Genomic DNA, 11,048 nt, shown 5'->3' on the forward strand with positions numbered 1-11,048 from the left:
AGGTCTAACTGAAGAAATTGTGTATCTTGGGGTAATTCATTTTGAAGCAACTATTCCCTAGATACACACGTCGTGATATTTTAGTGATATTTTATTTATTTCACAATTGAATCAATTTAAAAAAGACCTAAAGTTAGGGATTTATCAATCGGTAATGTTGCTCCAATACCCAACCAAAGGGCTACTGCGGTACCAATCAAAAAGACGGTTGTCGCTACTGGACGACGAAATGGATTTTGGAATTTATTGACATTCTCCAAAAACGGTACAGTTAATAATCCCGCCGGTACGGAAACCATTAAAAGAACACCCAATAACTTATTTGGCACTGTACGAAGTATTTGAAATACGGGAAAGAAATACCATTCCGGCAATATTTCCAAAGGAGTTGCAAATGGATCTGCGAGTTCACCAATCATTGATGGTTCTAGAACCGCTAAGCCCACGTTACATGCAATAGTACCTAGAATTACTACTGGAAAAATATATAAAAGATCATTGGGCCATGCGGGTTCTCCGTAATAATTATGACCCATCCCCTTAGCCAATTTAGCTCTTAATACAGGATCATTCAAATCTGGTTTTTTTGTTATTAGGATAGGTGAATTATTATGGATCCATCCCCAAGGAACCGGAGTCAGAAAGTGAAGAAAATCGCCTTATTACTTGTAATTGTAAGGCTCCATTCTTTTGGTATTGGGTCAATTAGTCCCGCCATTCCTCAACAACAGGAGCTTTTGATCGGCATCAATAAAAAAAAAAGATTTTTTTTTTATTCTTTCATATCAACTCAAGCATTTCTGTAGAAGGACAAATAGGTCATATCATTTTATGGTGGATACGCGAATTATTGGGCCGAGCTGGATTTGAACTAGCGTAGACATATTAACAACGAATTTACAGTCCGTCCCCATTAACCGCTCGGGCATCGACCTGGGAAGAATCAATTCCAAGCTTATTGATAATCCATGTTCAACTTCCTTTCGTAGTACCCTACCCTCAGGGGAAGTCGAATCCCCGCTGCCTCCAGCTATTCCTGAATAGCTTTTTTCAAAAGGGCTTCCGCTTCATTGGTGAATGTCTTCGTGGAAGATATTATTTCTTGAAACTGAGGTTTATTCGTTTTTACGTAAGTACGTAACTCAACGAGATTGTCCAATTTCTAATGAATCAAGATAACCATTAGTTCCGGTATAAATAGTCATTATCTGTTCTTATACCGTGAGAGGGGCTGATTGGGATTATTTGAGCAACTCACGTAATCGTTGACCTTTTGCCAATTGATTCTGGGTAGCTTTATCGAGATCAGAAGTGAATTGCGCAAAGGCTACTAATTCGGCAAATTGAGCCAATTCCAATTTTGATTTGCCGGCTACTTGTTTCATGGCTTTAATTTGAGCTGCAGATCCTACTGTGGAGACGGAAATACCCACATTAATAGCAGGTCTGATTCCAGCATTGAATAGATCGACAGGATAACCCGAAGGGGTTACAGGTTTTTTCTACCAATTGGAGCCTTCCCTTCACCACCCCCATGGGGATGGTCTAGAGGGTTCATAACTACTCCTCTTACTACAGGATGCTTACCTAGCCAGCATTTATATCCGGCTCTACCCAAACTTTTCTGGTTTACCCTAGCATTTCCCACTTGTCCGACTGTTGCTGAGCAATTTTTGGATATCAAACGGACCTCCCCAGAAGGTAATTTTAATGTGGCCGATTTCCCCTCTTTTGCAATCAGTTTCGCTACAGCACCTGCTGCTCTAGCTAATTGTCCCCCATTCCCAAGTGTTATTTCTATGTTATGTATGGTCGTGCCTAAGGGCATATCGGTTGAAATAGATTCTTCTTTTTGATCAATCAAAACCCTTTCCCAAACTGTACAATCTTCTTCCAAAGCATACGGATTTTTGGATGTAGATGATGATATCTATATGAACCTGCCCTTGGGAGGGGAACAACAGTTGGAAACGACTGCTAATACCCCGTACGCTGAGGAGTAAAAGGAGGAATCCGCCCGAGGAGGGGCTCGCGTCTGATTAGCTAGTTGGTGAGGCAATAGCTTACCAAGGCGATGATCAGTAGCTGGTCCTAGAGGATGATCAGCCACATTGGGACTGAGACACGGCCCAAACTCCTACGGGAGGCAGCAGTGGGGAATTTTCCGCAATGGGCGAAAGCCTGACGGAGCAATGCCGCGTGGAGGTAGAAGGCCTACGGGTTGTGAACTTCTTTTCCCGGAGAAGAAACAATGACGGTATCTGGGGAATAAGCATCAGCTAACTCTGTGCTAGCAGCAGTGAGATCGTACCTCTTTTTCCAGGCCTGTTCGGACATACGGTTCCCGCGGAAGATCCATTCTGATCTCATTCTTGCATACAGACAGAACCAACCCTAAGATCGAAAAGCACTATGGGGGACTCTCTCAACATCAAAGACTCCTGCCGTTGCGTCAGGTCAGATTTTCACTCAAGCTATTTCTTTAAAAAGAGGAGCTGCGTCAAGGCTTCTATCCTTATTAGATTAGGGAAGTCTGCTCTCATAGAAAGTATCCCATATAGTTTTGAGGACGATTCATAATACCTCGATCCATTTCATTTCCATATCCACCTTATGAGATCCACTATCTAATAGAACAACCACTCTGATCCGGAATTCCTAGCAAATCCTTGACTCCTCGAATACAATGGGATTTCACACCTGGCGAATCTTTCACTCTACCTTCTTGACACTATCGAACCAGAAATCTACTCTCAATCGCTCTTTTTAGTGGGGAGGAATTGTTTTCGTGCGATAGAATGAATCCGTTTATTTTTCAAATGATTCATATCGTCAAGTGTACCCATTCCAAATTTCAGTCCAATCAAATGATCTGCAGCTGCCAATATATCTCGCGGTAACAAAAATGTATTGTTCTCAGGTACAAGATTGACGACGCCCTCTCTTCGAGTGGAAAGCTTCCGCCGCCTGAATCTTGATCTCTCTATAAATGCTACCTTCTTTTAAGCTGCAAGTGTCTTTCTTTGGACAGTGAAAATCAATTCAATCGGCATTATTTTATGGTAGGAATACGACTTTTTAGGCCGACCACAATACAAGTCATGAGCGATAGCGAAGCCAAGCCGTATAAAGGCGAGCAGCCTAACTAGCAATAGCAAACGGCCCACCTCCATTCATCCTCGGAGCTTAAGGAGAAATAGCTCAAGCTATAAGATTCAACTGCCCCAATTTTCTAAGCATGATTACGACTACGTGAATGCATGATTAATAGATACCTAATTTCAGCAAATAAACCATCATGGAAATCGAAAATAATGCTTTAAAAAAGAAACTAGACATCAAAACACCCCTTTCACGCTCATGTCACGTCGAGGTACTACAAAAGAAAAAATTGCAAAATCCGATCCAATTTATCGTAATCGATTAGTTAACATGTTGGTTAACTGTATTCTGAAACATGGAAAAAAATCATTGGCTTATCAAATTATCTATCGAGCCATGAAAAAGATTAAAAAAAAAGACAGAAACAAATCCACTATCTATTTTACGTCAAGCAATACGTGGAGTAACTCCTGAATAGCAGTAAAGGCAAACGTGTAGGTGGATCAACTCATCAAGTTCCCATTGAAATAGGATCCACTCAAGGAAAAGCACTTGCCATTCGTTGGTTATTAGGGGCATCCCGAAAACGTCCAGGTCGAAATACGGCTTTCAAATTAAGTTCCGAATTAGTGGATGCTGCCAAAGGGAGTGGCGATGCCATACGTAAAAAGGAAGAGACTCATAGAATGGCAGAGGCAAATAGAGCTTTTGCACATTTTCGTTAATCCATGAAAAATGGATACAAATTTTTGGTTGCTACTTAGTATCGGTAATAGGTCTGAAAAAGTATTTAAAAATAGAAAATTTAGATATTTGTACCCTGTCGAAGTAAGGAACCATGACATATATGTTTGGAATAGATTCCATTTTGAGAGAGTTGAAAAAGCACTATCTCGTTGAAAGGTTCTATACATCTGCCCTTTCTCAAGGCATTTCTTTAGACAAAGACTCCGTTTTTTCCTCTTTTCGGATGGTAAATATTTCTCAAAACATGGAGTGTGAATCAAACCCATGTTTGAATTGAAATTGAGATATTCGTTTAGAAAATATGGTTAGAGGAACTATATGTGAGCAATTAGACATAAATTGATACCGACTCCTCAGAATTTGGTAACTTCAACTCCATTAACAACCACATTTGAATCTTTTTCGGATTAACACCATTATCTCAAGTTTTAGATCGAACTAATCCAATTTTGGGCAGTGAGTTCCGATGAAGAGCTGTAAGTCGAAGAGTCTGAAGAGATGAACTTTATTCCCACGTTAAGTACGGTTACCCTATTCCACAGCTAATGGTAAGTTGTAGCTCATGTTAGGCGTCTTTGTTAGCGAAGTGACAGAAGTTTGGAGGTACAAGCTCGACGATAGGATAGAAGTCCCAATTTTAAAAGAATTCCTACCAAGATGACGGATCCTGCCGTAGGTGCACTGAGCATATCCAAGAAAGAAACAAGCGGTGGCCCTTGGGGACAATTTTTCTCTTAACAGCGCAGGAATATGAACAGCATCCAAACACTCGACTGAATGAGGAAGAGCTCTTTATGTGGTCTCACTATGTGTTTGAAATCTAGTTCTCAAGTAATTGTAGATTTCCATTTGTTTCACTATAATCTTTCCAAAGCACCTCACGTTTTGATTGGGTTTTTTGTTTGCATTGAATGCCCCACAATCTGAATCAAAGAGGATGGGTCAAGGAGAAGTTCGGGACAAACCAGAGTGGATCTTAATCTAGATCTGTTTGACTTTGGCCTTATACAAGATAGTCTAGCACCTCCGAAACTAGTCCAGTCCCCCTTAGATCATTTTTTGATTTATGATGCATCTACTCTATATAATTGGGGTGGTAGATAGGAGTTAATCCATAATGGAAGATATCAATTTGAATATCTGCCCGAATCTGATTAATAAAGAATAAAGTTACATATGTAAACAAGTTACATATGTAACATATTATGTATTTCTTTTCACCTCATTTTTTCGTATTTTGTGTTTGTCTGTAATGAATAATTGTAAATCCAAGTAACAATCCATAAATCTTTATTCAGTTCATTTGGAAAAGAGGTCGGGAGACCGTGCGAATGGCTATCACCGCTAATAGAAAAATTGCTTGACCCGACTTACCAATTCGATTAAAGAAAATGAAAGGGCTACTGCATTCCTTCTCGAATCAATGCCCTCTCCATCTTACCTCTCCTGCCTCTATGTTTTAAGGTTAGCGAGTGCGTTTCCGTAGTTCTAACGCACGAAAGCACTGAGTCATTGATGCCTAGCCATTGTTCGTATGTTCTGCATCATTCCCTAGTTGTAGGACTGATCCTCTCTTCATCTTTAGTTCGAGATCCTTTGGAGAATTACTACTCAATCCTTTCTTTAGTTTTACACATTTTTTGTTCGGCTTTTGATTTTAAGGAATAAGTGTAAAGGTTTTATTCACCTCGAAAAATTATATCTAGTTAGATTAAAGAGCAAACTTTAGCGAGTTGTTGCTTTTGTTATTTCCATTCCTTCATTGTATTTTTCTTCGATTAGTAGTCTATTTATGTTCTTTACTCGTATACAGCTTTATTTATCTTCAAACAAGTTTTGTATTTGTTCAAGTTTCAATTAATATGAGTTCTTTGATCTTTGAATATTTCAACCTTGTGTTATTCATCTTCTATTATGAGTTAATTATTTTTCTTGTGATTCAAATATGTGAATATTCTAGAGAAGAAATAAAAGCTCCACTTGCATCTCTTTACTTTGCTCAACACTTGGTAGTCATTTGCTTTCATTTATTTTATTGTTTATTATTAAACTAACTTCATCATCTACGTTAACATACCATTTTGAGTATAATATCAAGAGTTATAATATACAGTTGTCATAGACGTACTATAGGAGAAACGCCTGAACATATAATTTTATTGTTCCAATGAATCGTAGATAAAATTATTTATTTGATTTGAAAATACAATGTTTTTGAAACAAATAAAATCGAAACAACAAGAATCATAAGAAGATTTACTATTTCGATTCCTATGATACAGAAAAAGTTGATATAGAATCAAGGTTCCATTCCTTATTATTATTCTTTATTACTTTATTTATTATTCTTTATTATTTTACTAGAATAAAAAAAACTTGTTAATTAATTAATTAAAATGAGTTCTCTTTTCCTAATCTCATTAGTCGCCCTGATGAAAATGTGTTAATGTCTACAGAGCCATTAGAATCGTTTGAATTTTAATTTGCCCCTCTGCTAGATGTAACAAGTTCATGCTACTGAGCTTGGCCTACAAAGCTATTAGAATTGTATGTTCATTTATCTAAATTTTAAATTATTTATAGAAATATGTGTTTAATTGCTTAGTCTCCTAAAGGTATCTTCAAGAGAGCTAAATGTGTTGAAATTGATTTATGTTGCTAATTGTTGGTTAGGGTAGATTCCAAACGTAATTTGGTTGCACACGAATTAACCTCTCTTACTTGAAAAAGAAAGATGCGGGTGCATATGAGTTGTATGCCAAATTATGTCTGGGTCTAATTGAGCAAAGTAATTGTAGGCATAAGATGTGTGCAATTTCCCTTACAGGTAAAATGGTTTAAATCCAACTTTTCTCTTATTATCTTTTAAAAGTATTTCTTTCCCATACTGTTATATTTTATTTGCAGCACTTTACTTTTCTCTTTATTACTTCAAAGCACACAACCAAATTCGATCATTTTTCTTTCTTACCTTTGGCTACGAATTTTGAGGAGACCTTTATTTGTAAAATTGAATTATTTTACTTCATTCCCTTGGGATTTGATACTCGGACTCTATCCATTTTATATTACTTGTCAGCAACATATACTTCTACCTCGGGACTCTTTGTTTCAATGTCCATCAAGTTTTTGTTGTTCTTGAGAACGATATTTATTTAATAATTTTTCAGTTTTGCTATGAAGATTACAATCTGTTTTGCATCAACAATTCTTAGTTTTTAGGAATAAGCTTGGAGTTGCATCGTCTTGGAGTTTTACGTTTGGTGGATGAGGACAAGGCCTGAACAACAACAGAGAAAACCTTCTACAAGCGACCTAAGGAGCACAGGAGGAAGAAAGGAGAGCAATGTGTGTTGAATGAACAACTTAATTCTATTGGTAATGTTGTAGGACAAGACATGATGAATCAACAAAGAGTTGATCCTCTAGTAGTGCAGAAATAACATGCAAGAACTGCAAAAGAAAATGTCGTACAAGGAAAACCATCAGCTCCTTAGAAGAATCCTATCTTTATAGCAGAAGGGTGGGATAGTATACTATTACAAGAAATTGTCCTTTCAATGACACATTAAAACAATAGTAAAAGCTAAATAACGTCATTGAAGGTGTTAGCGACTTTAACATTTCATCGCTCATAACGTTTCTAATTCTACGTCTTCTTAGCTTTTAGTGACACAATAACGCAACGTCACTAAAATTTCGTTTTCAGCAACGTAAGCGTGCCACTGAAATTCACTGGCACATTTATGCATCTCTAAAACTTATATTCAACGGCGAATGTCGTTGAGAACAACCAATTGTAATTCTTTACTGGCATTGGTGGCGTCACTCAATATCCAATGGGAATTGAACTTTTGCTAGTTGATGTATTTCTATTTCTAGCATCATATAAAACGTCACTAAAAGTGATTTATTTTTTTTTTTAAAACTCAAAGTATAATTTAAGCTAACCTAATATCAATATTTCAGTACAAAACAATATGAAAGCAAACATATTAATTGATCTGTTACATCTTTACTAAAAAAAAAAAAGTTGTAAAATTCTAAATACACTTTAATTGAAGCAATACATGTGATAAAATGTTATGTAGCCAACACTTTTTTTTTTTGAAAAAATGAATACAGGAATCAGGGAACCAACAATTGAAGCAAATCAATTTGAGCTTAAATCGGTGATGTTTCAGATGTTTCAAAGCATAGGAACATTTAAGAAGTGACTTGAAGTATGATGAACCTGAGATCTTAATCGAACAAATGATTGCACAACCAACATTTACAAGAATTCAAATCAATAGGAAAGAGGACTTTCTCATCAGATTATTAAGGTTCTCGTTTAGTAATCATTTGGTTTTTTGTTCTTGTTTGTAAAAATAAAGCCTATTTTATCCATTTTCTTACTATGATTTGCATCTTTTTTTAAGTACAATGATTGAATTCTTAGCCAAATTTCAAAAATAAAAAAACAAAATTTTGAAAAGTACTTTTTTAGTCCTTAAAATTTGGCTTGGTTTTCTAAAGCATTGGTGAAAAGTAGATAAAAAATGAAGAAATTTGAATGTGGATATAGTGTCCATAGGCTTAATTTTAAAAAACAAAAACAATAAACAAAATGGTTACCAAAACGGAGCCATAGTTTTTGAGTTTGTTTTTGAAATTTAAGTTTATAAACATTACTTTTACCTTTAAATTTTTTCATATCTTATCTACTTATAACCTACGGTAAAAAACCAAGCCAAAATTAGAAAATTAAAAAGAAAAAACTTTTAAAAATTTGTCTTTATTTTGGAATTTAGCCAAGAGTTCAATCATTATACTTAATAAAGACGTAAATCATAATAAGAAATAGGAAGGAAATAAACTTAATTTTCAAAAATAAAAAACAAAAAATAAAATGGTTTTCAAACAGAGGTGGAAGGAAATACAATAATTCTCTTTTGATATTTTATAGGTGATGCAAGGAAGAAAACAACTAGGAAGCACCAGGAAGAAGGAAAGAAGCCTATAGCAGTAAAGAATACAAATAATTTGTACCAGAATGTTAGGACCAACTTACTTATTTCTTAAGAAAATCAGAAAGAAGAACCAAGATGATCAGATCAACAATCTTTTAGACTTTCTCAAGCAATTTCACATTAGTATTCCATTGGTGGAAGCTCTTCAACAGATGCCTAATTATGTCAAAGTTTCCAAAAGAAATACTTGCAAGGAAATTGTAATGTTTTGCTAGAAATTAAAGTATCACAAATATTGCAGGGATCCTGGTTGCTTTACTTTTGTATGCATTCTAGGAGGATGTGAAGTAGGACGTGCACTATGCGACTTAGAGGCAAGTATCAATCTTATGTCTTTATCAATTTTCAAAAAATTGGGAATCGGTGAAGAAAAACCATAATAGTTACACTATAGTCGGTTGATTTCGCCAACGAAAACATCGAAAGATGTCCTTGTCAAGGTGAATAAATTTATATTCCCAGTTGACTTCATTATCCTAGATGATAAAACGGATCGAGAATTTTCTAGCATATTAGAAAAACTTTTTCTTGCTAAAGATAGAATTTTGATTGGTGTCCAAAACGGAGAACTCACTATGAGAGAGAATGATTAACGTGTTACATTCAATGTGCTTAAGGCATTATAATCAACGACTTTGGTTTATAATTAGTTGCAGTCACATTTGTACCTCAACTAATCCATTTATATCATTTGAAGACAAAAAACCGTATGTGATTGAAGCTCTTGAATTAGAGCTGATGGAGCTTGCCACTCATGAAGTATATTTTTCTTGGAGATAATAAGACATTGGTCATTATCATCTCAACTCAGTTGTCGGAAGAGCATGAAATAACTTTAATGTAGGTTTTTGCAAATCAAAATAAAGTTATCGGCTTGACTATAGTTGATATCAAAGAAACCAATCCATCATTTTGTATGCATAAAATCAATTTAGTGGAACGGGCTAAGAATTACATTGAAGGACATTGAAGACTCAATGTGATAATTGGAAAAAAAATTTTAAGATGGATTGATGCAAGTGTCATATATCTAATAGCTAGTAGTAGCTGAGTTTGTTCAGTTCAGTGCATACTTAAAAAAGGAGAGAATGATGATCCTAAAGAAGGAAAGGAATGACGTTGTGCATGCTTTTGTCCTAATTAACTTATCTTTCTTTCACCTTTTTGATAAAGCTCAATCACGATTTAAGTTATATAGGATAATGGGCATGAAGTACTACGTGTTGTGCACGTAGCAATCCTTCCCTCTAAACAAAGATCAATTAACCTTCATTTAACAACCTTTCAATCAAGACATGAGGTTTAGAAAAACAACCAAACATAGGTATGTAGTCTTTAACCCTTATAGACGTCTTAGCATTTGTTGCAAACCTTTCAACCAAATAATTTTACAATAAGTGTCCAAACGAACAACATTTATTTTATTTTATTTTTTTATGGTAGAAATTCAAATTATACAAGGTTTCAATTAGATTGGTATATCCTTAAGGATGACAAGCTAATCGAAGTCGTGCTATAATATAGTAAGTAAAAGGAATACTATAATTATAAAGAACTTAGATCTTTTTAAAGAGAGCGAGTTATGCACATCTCAATTTTATTGTATATCTATTAATTTTTAATTATAAACTCAACACTTCTTTGATTTATAATTTCTCTAACATATCTACACCAAAAATGAAAGTTAGATTCCAACAAATTGAGAAATATAGTTAAATTAAGATAGGAGATTAGGTCAACCAAAATGAAAACCCTTCTTGGTCCTCAAGGGTGCCAAGAGACAGTTACCTTTCATCTTTCCTCAATTAAAAAAGCCAAAATATGATTTAAAAATTAGAATCAAAATTGAAAATGCCAAATTCCAAATTCAACCTGCCAAACTACTAAAAGTTGATTAATAGTGTTGAAATTGGTAAACCAAATTCCTTTATGAGAAGATAGATATGGCGCAAATACCGGGATTGATCATAGAATAAAGCTACCACCTCTAGGCTTTAGCTATAATTACATATATATATATATATATATAGACATACAAAAATAATAAGAATAACCACTCACAGTTCCTCTTGATTAATTCCTTAGGAATTCCCTGCACACTAATGGCGCTACTGGGCAGCGTTGCATGTGCGCTTAGTCGGTCACGCACAAGGTTGTCCATGCACTGGGATGTCTGCGCGCCATGCG

Source organism: Benincasa hispida, chromosome 2, assembly GCF_009727055.1.
Source record: "Benincasa hispida cultivar B227 chromosome 2, ASM972705v1, whole genome shotgun sequence".
NCBI lineage: Eukaryota > Viridiplantae > Streptophyta > Magnoliopsida > Cucurbitales > Cucurbitaceae > Benincasa > Benincasa hispida.